This window comes from Dermacentor silvarum, chromosome 3 (genome assembly GCF_013339745.2).
Source record: "Dermacentor silvarum isolate Dsil-2018 chromosome 3, BIME_Dsil_1.4, whole genome shotgun sequence".
In the NCBI taxonomy this organism is placed as follows: Eukaryota; Metazoa; Arthropoda; class Arachnida; order Ixodida; family Ixodidae; genus Dermacentor; species Dermacentor silvarum.
In genome coordinates this window covers 19,572,551-19,582,467 of record NC_051156.1, presented here as the reverse complement: position 1 = coordinate 19,582,467, position 9,917 = coordinate 19,572,551, and positions in this window count along the sequence as shown.

The following is a 9,917-nucleotide window of genomic DNA, read 5'->3' as shown; positions in this document are numbered from 1 at the left end:
CAAGCATTGGGCTTTGTGGCTCACGACGTCGTGCCGTCCCCGGTGGTGGCGACAACCAAAGAAAGACTTCGACAGTGGTGGTGGCTGACCCGGCAGCCCGCCCTCGGAGACGCTAGTGGCAGGAGTGCGGCCAAGTGTCATTGACTCACGGGTCGCCCAATGATCCGCACTTAGTACTGCCCCCCGTCATATTTTTCTCTTTTCTCCATTTCTTATTATTTTTTTCCTTTTTTTGCTGTGACGTAACGGCTAGGGTGCAAAACTCGCCCCCCCCCCCGATACAAAGGGAAAAGCATCATCATCATCATCATCATCATCATCATCATCATCATCATCATCAGGGTGAAGCCGACGGGAGTGGACGTGTCGAGTTGAGGTGCCATTTCAGCGCAGCAGGAGCAGCGTGCCAAAGAGATAAGTTTTGTTGTTTATATTTCACTTTTTGGTTTTTTTAGGAGGGTTAGCTTAGCCAAGCAATCTTTATAAATTATTTTAATGCTTTTTCACTTTCTTGGTCTTCTCGCTTAGATAAAAGTAGGTAAAGAATAACTTTTTTGCCACATCTACGCCTTGTTAGTACGAGATGATGGTTGGTACTAGGGGGAACCCACGCGTGCGTTGTTCTGAGTGCGAGCGTTCCTACGCGCTGGAAGAAACGCGGTTTAAGTCAGCACGCGAAGCGAATGGTGCAGATTTTATCTGTAGGATGTGTGTGCTAGGGTCGCGGCTAGACCGCCTAGAGCAAGACAAGGATAAGTTAGCTAAGCGGGCTGGAAAGCTAGAAAAGGACCTTAAAATCGAGCAGGAAGCAGAGGAAGGAGGCAGAAGAAAAGCTAGCTAACGCAGAAATCCAGCTGAGCGCCACCATTCAGCAAAGCAATGATGAACGCATCGAGGCGAGCACCGCGAACGGAGCTGGCTCCGATGCGAGTGCAGAGACAGCCGAACCCGCCACGCCGGGAAGCAGTGGCGGAAACGTCAGTGATAGTCACGAAGGGGATACCACTGACGCGGCCGTGGAAGAAAACAAAGCCAAGGGCAAGGATAAGAAAGGAGGGGAGGGCATTGTGACTTCGGGGGCAGCTTTCGGCGGTGAGGGGGAAGGAAAGCGTCGAGTTGTCTTTGTTGGGGATTCCAACATGCGTAAAGTAGAACCGGCGATAGCAGAGAGGGTAGGGGCAGACGAACGAGTCCAGGTTAGCGCGCTTCCGGGAAGGCCGATTAGAGAGGTGATAGCGAAGGCCAAGGAACGCATGTGGATGATGATGATGATGATTTATTGGCATCCCCTTTGAAACGGGGTGGCGACAAATAGTCACCTAGCCTGCTTGATTTAATCAGGTATACTACACATGTTCTTTATCTAGCATTTTTGTATACCCCCTCTCATTATCTTTCTTTTTCAAAACTTTAGCTTGTACCGCTGCCTATGATTTTAAGAGATCAGGTCGTATCCATCTTTTCCCTGCTTTTTTTCCACCAGTACTCTAATCGTCTCTTGCTGATCTCTACGGCTGATATGTTTATGTTTCCTTCCACTTTAAACCCAAGCGCTTCTGGGAGTTGCACGTTACCTACGGTTCTCGCTGGGTGGATCCCGTTGCATTCCATTAGGATGTGCTGAGTGGTCTCTGGATCTTTACTGCAGCATACACATGTCTCATCTAGTTCCGAATATTTGTTCCGATATGTTTTCGTCCTTAGGCAACCGGCTCGAGCCCCAAATAGCAAGGCACTGCCCTTTGTGTTATCATACAGATTTTCCCTTCTAATTTCTTTCTTCTCTTTCGTTTTCAGGAACGCATGTGGGACACAATGGAGGAGAGACACCTAGTGGTGATAATGGGCGGAGTGATTGACGTACTGAACGGACGAGGAGCAGGGATCACAAAGCAAATAGCCAAAGGGGTCACCGACCTGCGGAATGTTTCAAAGGAAGTACAAATCGCGGTGTGCACGGTGCCAGAGGTTGAAAGGCAGGGTTTTAAAATTGAAAGGGCAGTGCTTGCAGTAAACAGGGAAATTTGGACTCTAGCTAAAGCAATGAATTTTACGGTCATTGACATCAACCGAGAAGTGCACCGAGCAGGCCGCGAAGGCGCTTTTGTGCGTGACGGGATACATTTTAGTGAAAGTGTAGCAACACCGGTCGGACGTCGATTCGCGGCACGAGCTGTAGCTTTTTTAGGCGGGCCCCAGGCAATCAGGAAGCAGGATTGAGTATTGAACATAGCGAAACACCAGTAAAGGGCAGGATTAGGCGACCAGGAGTCAGGAAAAGACGCAGAAAGGATAAGAATAGAGAAGGTAAAATTTGCTACATTAACATGCAGGGTGGTCGCAAGCAGGAAAAATGGCTGGAAATTCAAACGCAACTGAATGATGAAGCGATTAGCGTGTACGCCTTGACCGAAACGCATCTACGAGATTTGGAGCAGCCGCCTGTTATTGACAACTTTGTATGGGAAGGGTGCAACAGAATGACCGGGTCAAGGAAAGGCGGAGGCGTAGGCGTACTAATTAGGCGAGGTCTGAAGTGGCGAAGGGTAAACGAGACATGTAAAGAGCATTTATGGATTAGTGGTACATGGCAAGGTAAAAAGACGTGGCTGGGAGTAGCTTACCTATGGACAGGTAGTGATAGCAGAGAAAAAAATAAGGAATTGGTCGATTGCATTAGAAGCGATATTAATGAGTTCAGTAACTCGGGCCAAGTGATATTAGTGGGAGATATGAACGCGCACATGGACGATTTAGACGGATATACTGATTACAACGGCTCTCTAGTGCTGGATTTGTGTGATGAACAGAACCTTATAGTAGTTGACAGGGAGAATAAGTGTCATGGACAGGTAACGTGGCAATGCGGAAACAGGCAGTTATGTATCGACTACGTCTTAGTCTCAGAAATGGTCTACGAACAACTAGACCAAATGATAATAGACGAAAATGGAAAAAAATAGCCTGGGAAGCGATCATAGACGTTTAGCATTCAAGTTTGGGCGAGACACCAGCGCAGAACATGAACCAATAGCATCAGAGTTTTTAAAAATAAATGACGAGCAAATAACAGAGATCGCAAACAACACAGAGAAGAAAATTGAGGCTTTTCCTACAGCAGTCTGGGAATATAAGGAACTGGTGGAGGTTATGCAGCATGAAATAAGGCGGACACGGCAAAACAATTGTTGGATTGGAAAGAGGAAACCACGTAAGTGGTGGAACAAGGAAATTAAACAAGCTATAGAAGAGCCTAAAGAGGCATCTAGGGTTCATCGAGAAGCCAAAAAGTTGGGATTACAAGAAGAAGAGGTGGTCCTTAGATGGAATACATACCGAGAAAAAAAAAGGGTTGCGAGTGAGCTCGTGCAAGAGAAAATTAAATGCCCAAGTGAACGTTGGGTGCATAACATTCACAAAAGAGACAAAGGCACCCCAAAAAGATTCTGGAACCATATAAAAGCACTCGGAGGTGCAACTAGAAACTCGCAAACGGCTATACGGGATGAAGACGGTAACATCTATGAAGTCGATAATGCGCTGCGGTACATCACGGACGTTATCAGGCATAACTTCGGCACGAGAAAAAGCGTAGTTCAGACAACAGATCCAGCAACAACAGAGAGGCCTGAGAGATCAAAATTTAGCATAGAAAGCTTTTATTGGATAAAGGCAGCAGAAAATGTCCCTAACAACACGGCAGCAGGACCCGATGAAATCCCAATACAGCTAATCAAAAACCTCGGTCCAAAAAGCAAGGCACTGCTGACTAATGCCATAGAGCAAGTGATTAGAACAAAGAATATTCCCGTTGGATGGCGTACGTGAAAGCAAGATGAATCTCATCTACAAAGGCAAAGGAGATAAGGATAAGACGAGCTCGTACAGGCCAGTTACAGTTACGTCGGTGATATATATAATGGCAATGCAAGCCATAAAATTAGAACTGTCGAAGTGGGTGGAGGAAAACGGTGTATTGGGGGAACTACAGAATGGGTTCAGGCCAGGCAGACGCTTAGAAGACAATATGTTTGTACTAACTCAGTGCATAGAGATTTCAGTAGCTCAGAAAAGACCTTTATGGATAGCATTTCTAGATATTAAAGGAGCTTATGACAACGTAGACAGGGAATTGTTGTGGGATATTCTTCAATACGAAGGCATAGATGACGATTTCGTGGAGCTGCTGAGGGAGATATATCGAGACAACCAAGTACAAGTGGCATGGGAAGGCCGAAAAGGAAATGAAATGGTGGGAATTCACCAAGGATTGAAGCAAGAATGCCCTCTGTCACCATTGTTGTTCACGCTTTACGTCAAGGGCATAGAAAGGCGACTGGAAAACAGCAAATTAGGTTTTGATTTATCCTACATGCGTAATGGACAAATGGTGCAGCAGAAGGTCCCTGGACTGATGTACGCAGACGACATTGTGCTACTAGCGGACAACAAAAAAGATTTACAGATACTTGCGAATATCTGTGGGAATGCAGCGACAAATCTAGGCCTTAAGTTTAGCACAGAGAAATCAGGGATTATGATCTTTAATGAACACACGAGTAACTTCGTGGTGTCAATTCAACAGCAAGTAATACCCATAGTGAAGCAATATAAGTACCTTGGCGTACACATAAACGAAGGAAAGAATTACTCAAGCAACCACCAAGATAATCTGAAAATAAAGGGGAAGCGGAATGCAGCAATAATGAAACACAGCTAGAGGACTGTGGGGCCACAATAAGCATGAGGTGGTGCGTGGAATCTGGAAAGGAGTAATGGTGCCAGCGCTAACGTTCGCAAATGCCATTATATGCTTAAAATCGGATGTAATGGCGGGTTTGGAAGTTAACCAAAGATCAGTAGGCCGGTTGGCTTTTGGAGCCCACGGTAATACAACAAATGAGGTAGTGCAGGGTGACGTGGGTTGGGCCTCTTTTGAAGTCAGAGAAGCACAGAGCAAAATTAGTTTTGAGGAAAGGCTCAGGAACATGGATGAAAATAAATGGGCGGCTAAAGTGCACAAGTATCTCTACATGAAAAGCGTGGAGACAGAATGGAGGAAGAGGTCAAGGAAGTTGGCAACCAAGTACAGGATAATCGAAACTGTAAATAGACAACCAGGGGTCATCAGAAAGAAAGTGAGAGAAATAGAGACCGCGAATTGGATGCAAAGAACGGAAACGAAAAGGACAATGGAGATTTACAAGAATGAGAAGAAAGAAATTAGAAGGGAAAATCTGTACGATAACACAAAGGGCAGTGCCTTGCTTTTTGAGGCTCGTGCCGGTTGCCTAAGGACGAAAACATATCGGAACAAATATTCGGAACTAGATGAGACATGTGTATGCTGCAATAAAGATCCAGAGACCACTCAGCACATCCTAATGGAATGCGACGGGATCCACCCAGCGAGAACCGTAGGTAACGTGCAACTCCCTGAAGCGCTTGGGTTTAAAGTGGAAGGAAACATAAACAGATCAGCCGTAGAGATCAGCAAGAGGCGATTAGAATACTGGTGGAAAAAAAGCAGGGAAAAGATGGATACGACCTGATTTCTTAAAATCATAGGCAGCGGTACAAGGTAAATTTTTGAAAAAGAAAAATAATGAGAGGTATACAAAAATGCTAGACAAAGAACATGTATAGTATACCTGATTAAATCAAGCAGGCTAGGTGACTATTTGTCGCCGCCCCGTTTCAAAGGGGATGCCAATAAATCATCATCATCATCAGGGCGCCAGTCAACCCTGTTCCTGAAGACTGGCTCCGCGGTAGAGTATGCCTAATACCTAAGAAGGGAGGACGCAGTGCCCAACTACAAGACTATAGGCCACTCACAGTCACCAGTGTGCTCTACCGAATCTTCATGCAGGTCATCAAAAGCTGGATGAACGCGTGGGCGGAGAAGAGCGGGACACTCACGGAGCTGCAAAATGGCTTTCGGCAGAAACGGCGGGTCGAGGACAACCTATTTGTGCTCATGGAGTGCATTGAGATTGCGCGCAAGGAATCGCGAGGTTTACTCGCCTGTTTCCTGGACGTAGCCAAAGCATACGACAGCGTGCCGCATAACCTCCTCCTATCTCGCATGGATGACCTCGGCATGCCGCCCGTGTGGATCGACCTACTTCGCCGACTCTACACTGGCAACACCATTGAAACCCGCTTTGGGGAGACGCGCGCCCGACCAGTGGAGGTAAAGAGAGGCCTGAAGCAGGGCTGTCCCCTCTCCCCATTGCTGTATATGCTATATACAGCGAGTCTTGAGCACGCCCTTCTAAATTTGGACGTGGGGTTCACACTCAACTTCTCGTTTGACAGCACCCCAACAACTTGGACGATTCCTGGCCTTGTTTTTGCGGACGACCTTGTGCTTCTGGCCGAAAATGAAGCCCAACTGCAGCAGCTGGTTGAAACATCAGCCAAACACCTTGGCACCTTGGGCCTAGCCTTCAATTCGAGGAAGTCGGCGGTAGTACAGTTCTCTGCAGTGCGCACCGGGAAAATCCGACTATGGTGCTCCCAGATGGCGAGAGGCTCCCGGCAGCGGAAGAGTACCGCTATCTTGGTGTAGTGCTTAGTGCCTCAGATGGTGTCAACGCGGAACACGAGGCGCACCTGAGACAATCGGCACAGCAGGCCAGTCGCATACTGCGCCGACAATGCCTGTGGGGCTGTAGCCGATACCTCATGGTACGTGCGCGAGCTGTGGAAGTCAGTGCATGTGCCTGGACTGACCTTCGCGAACTCAACCATAAGCCTGACGGCACCAACCCGTGATTGGCTAGAACGTGGGCAGAGAGAGGTAGGCCACCTGGCCCTGGGCTGCCATGGCCGAGTTGCAGTAGAGGCCATCCAGGGCGATGTCGGCTGGCCCTCCTTCGAGGCTCGAGAGGCCAAGAGCAAAATTGCGTTTGAGTGCCGTCTGCGCAACATGGATGACGGTAGGTGGGCGCGCAGGGTGTTTCGGTACGTCTACCTTAAAGGCATCCAGACGCAATGGAGGGCGCGTGTCCTGAGGCGAAAATATGGCCTCTTGAACTATTCGGAAACCGGAGGAGCCAGGTGTGAGACGGCTAAAGGAGTCCAGGACCATGTGCGTGAGACAGAGCGAGAGCTGTGGAAATCGGCTATGGCCTCGAAGACGACGCTCCGCCTGTACTGCGACAACAAGGGGACCATCACACCGGAGCCGATCTACGACAACGGTGGTGGCAGCGCCCTCCTATTCGAGGCGCGTACGTGCGGGCGCACTCGGAACTCTTGACTACCGCAGCCGGTTTGACTGCGCCCCCGAGGTGCAGGCCGCTGTGTGCAGGGTATGCGATAGCGAGCGGGAGACGGCGGAGCACCTGGTCCTTAACTGTGCGAAGTTGTCTCCCACCCCAAAAGAGGGCACCACCGCAGGCCCTCGGATTTCTCGACGCTGAAGGTGGCCGCTGCTTCGAGGGCGTAGCCACAACTAAAGCTCGCCTAGAGCGGTGGTGGAGAGTCGCGAACGGTGCCGGGTGTGATATAGCTCTCGACTATGTGGTATAGATTGTTTTTTTTTCTTTTTTTTCTTTTGGCTAGGACACTAATATATTGAGTCCACCCGTTACAAAGGGTTCATTAGCCACAAATCATCATCATCATCATCAGAAATACAGGACGCTCTATACGGCAGCGTGCGCTGTAGCATAACTATATATCATGCTATTTTTTTACCGGTGCCGATTCTACTGTTTTACATCTGCGGGCGTTTAACGCCGACACAGAAGCGTACAGGCCGCCGCGCATTGCTTCTTCCAAAAGAAAAGAACGATAAAAGGAAAACCACAGCTCTTATCTGTACTAGCTAGTATGAAGCTACATTTTCCTTCTGCTTATTATTACATATGTTTTGTATGTCACTGTGGGGAAAAAAGTAATGTCGGCTCTAATAACTGCAGTCAGTCAGTCAGTCAAATAACTTTATTTAAAGGCCCTGCGAGTTTGTGGGACGGGCAAATGGTCCCGCCTAGGTGACGGCCAGGAGCTCTTGAGCCCTGGCGGCTTCCTCGGCCCGCTGGACAGCCCAAAGTTGATCGTCAAGGGCAGAGCTGAGCAACACAGTCTCCCAGCGCACGCGGAGGCGATCGCGAGAGGCTGCATCCCCGTGATTGTTTGTTATGCCTCGACATTCCCATAGCATACGTTCCAGATTGGCTCTAGAACCACAGTTTTTGCATTTATCTATCTTGCAGATGTCTGGGTAAATGAGATGTGAGATCGCCGGCAAGGCACAACGAAAACTTTAATTGCCATCATTTGGATTTAAAGTTTGCGGAGCTTTCGTGACAGGGGCTTCTGTGAAAAAACTTTTGCCATGTCGTTCTTGTCCGTTATCTTCAGCGCAAAATTAGTGAATAGAGGGCGGATGAACTTTGTCACCATGATCTCAAACAGCTCCTCGTGATGCTCAGGCACTGAATAATTACATAGTTCACCCTCTCGCAGCACTTGAGCAGCATTCACGGCAGTCTCCCTCAGCGGCTGCTTAAAATTTCTTAGCTTAGCGAGCACTACTTCAACCTACTTGTGCAAAGAGTTCAGCACAACTACGAGTTCGTCTGACCGATACAGCAGACGGCTTCTGTCTTCAAGCCTAATCAGAGAATCCGATGGCGCCGAGGGCTTGGGCTTTGTCAACAAACTGAGGCATTCTTTGCAAGACACCCGCTCATTAACAGCTTAACAGCTCTCGATAGGTATTTGCCAACTATCGCTAGTGCTGCACATTCTGGCGAACGAAACGTTTCGTTGCGCCGGGTAATGTGGTTGAACAGCGCTGCTGTCGCCTCTTTGGGAAATTTTTTGGATCGTTCTGGCGTAGTACTTACGCTCAGTTTCCGGTGTAGCGATCAAGCATGTGCTATCTTCCGTGTCCATCACGTTGCTGTTTGTCGATGTTGACGCAATGCCTGTCTTCAGAGACTTTTCTGTTCCGCACAAAACTTCCCGTGAGTCTGTCTGATCGTTGCTTCCAGCTGACCTCCTCAACCACCCAAAAAATATTCATTGTCGTCAGACGAGAGCTTTCTAGTCAGAACAAATCGAAAGTGCATCTCTCTCAGTAAGTATATGACGCATTCCACGTTTGACACATTCAAACTTGGAGCCACTTCTCTGGAAGTTCTTCATCGCTCGGAATTTCATGAAATCAGATGCCCGGGACATTTCTCTTACTGTACGAGGTGCATCTAGGTCCACAACAATACGCCATACTACTGGGTATGAACTCGCAAAGCGCCCTATCAAACCACTTAAAGTAGCACAACTCACTCGTGACCACAATGTCTTCTTTTCGACCAGAAGGCTCTCATTTGCGCTGCTGCTAGACATCCTCAATGTGGCACCGACAGTCTCACCACAGCCACAATCCTTCAATACCCTGCCGCAGCTCACCGCGTCACTCGAAGGCAGAATCCATTTTTTCCCCAGCCGTGGACTGCTGCAGAAAGTTGGTGATCGCTCAGCAAGCCAGCGAACTGTCGGCAAGCGAGGCAAATGGGTATGGTCTCGATTTGACACTAATGGAGGCGCGCACATGCAATTTTCCCGCCTTTAACCATGCACGGCGGCTAGCGAAATTGATGATGATGATGATGATGATTTATTGGCATCCCCTTTGAAACGGGGCGGCGACAAATAGTCACCTTGCCTGCTTGATTTAATCAGGTATACTATACATGTTCTTTATCTAGCATTTTTGTATACCTCTCATAATTATTTTTCTTTTTCAAAAATTTACCTTGTGCCGCTGCCTATGATTTTAAGAGATCAGGTCGTATCCATCTTTTCCCTGCTTTTTTTCCACCAGTACTCCAATCGTCTCTTGCTGATCTCTACGGCTGATCTGTTTATGTTTCCTTCCACTTTGAAACCAAGCGCTTCTG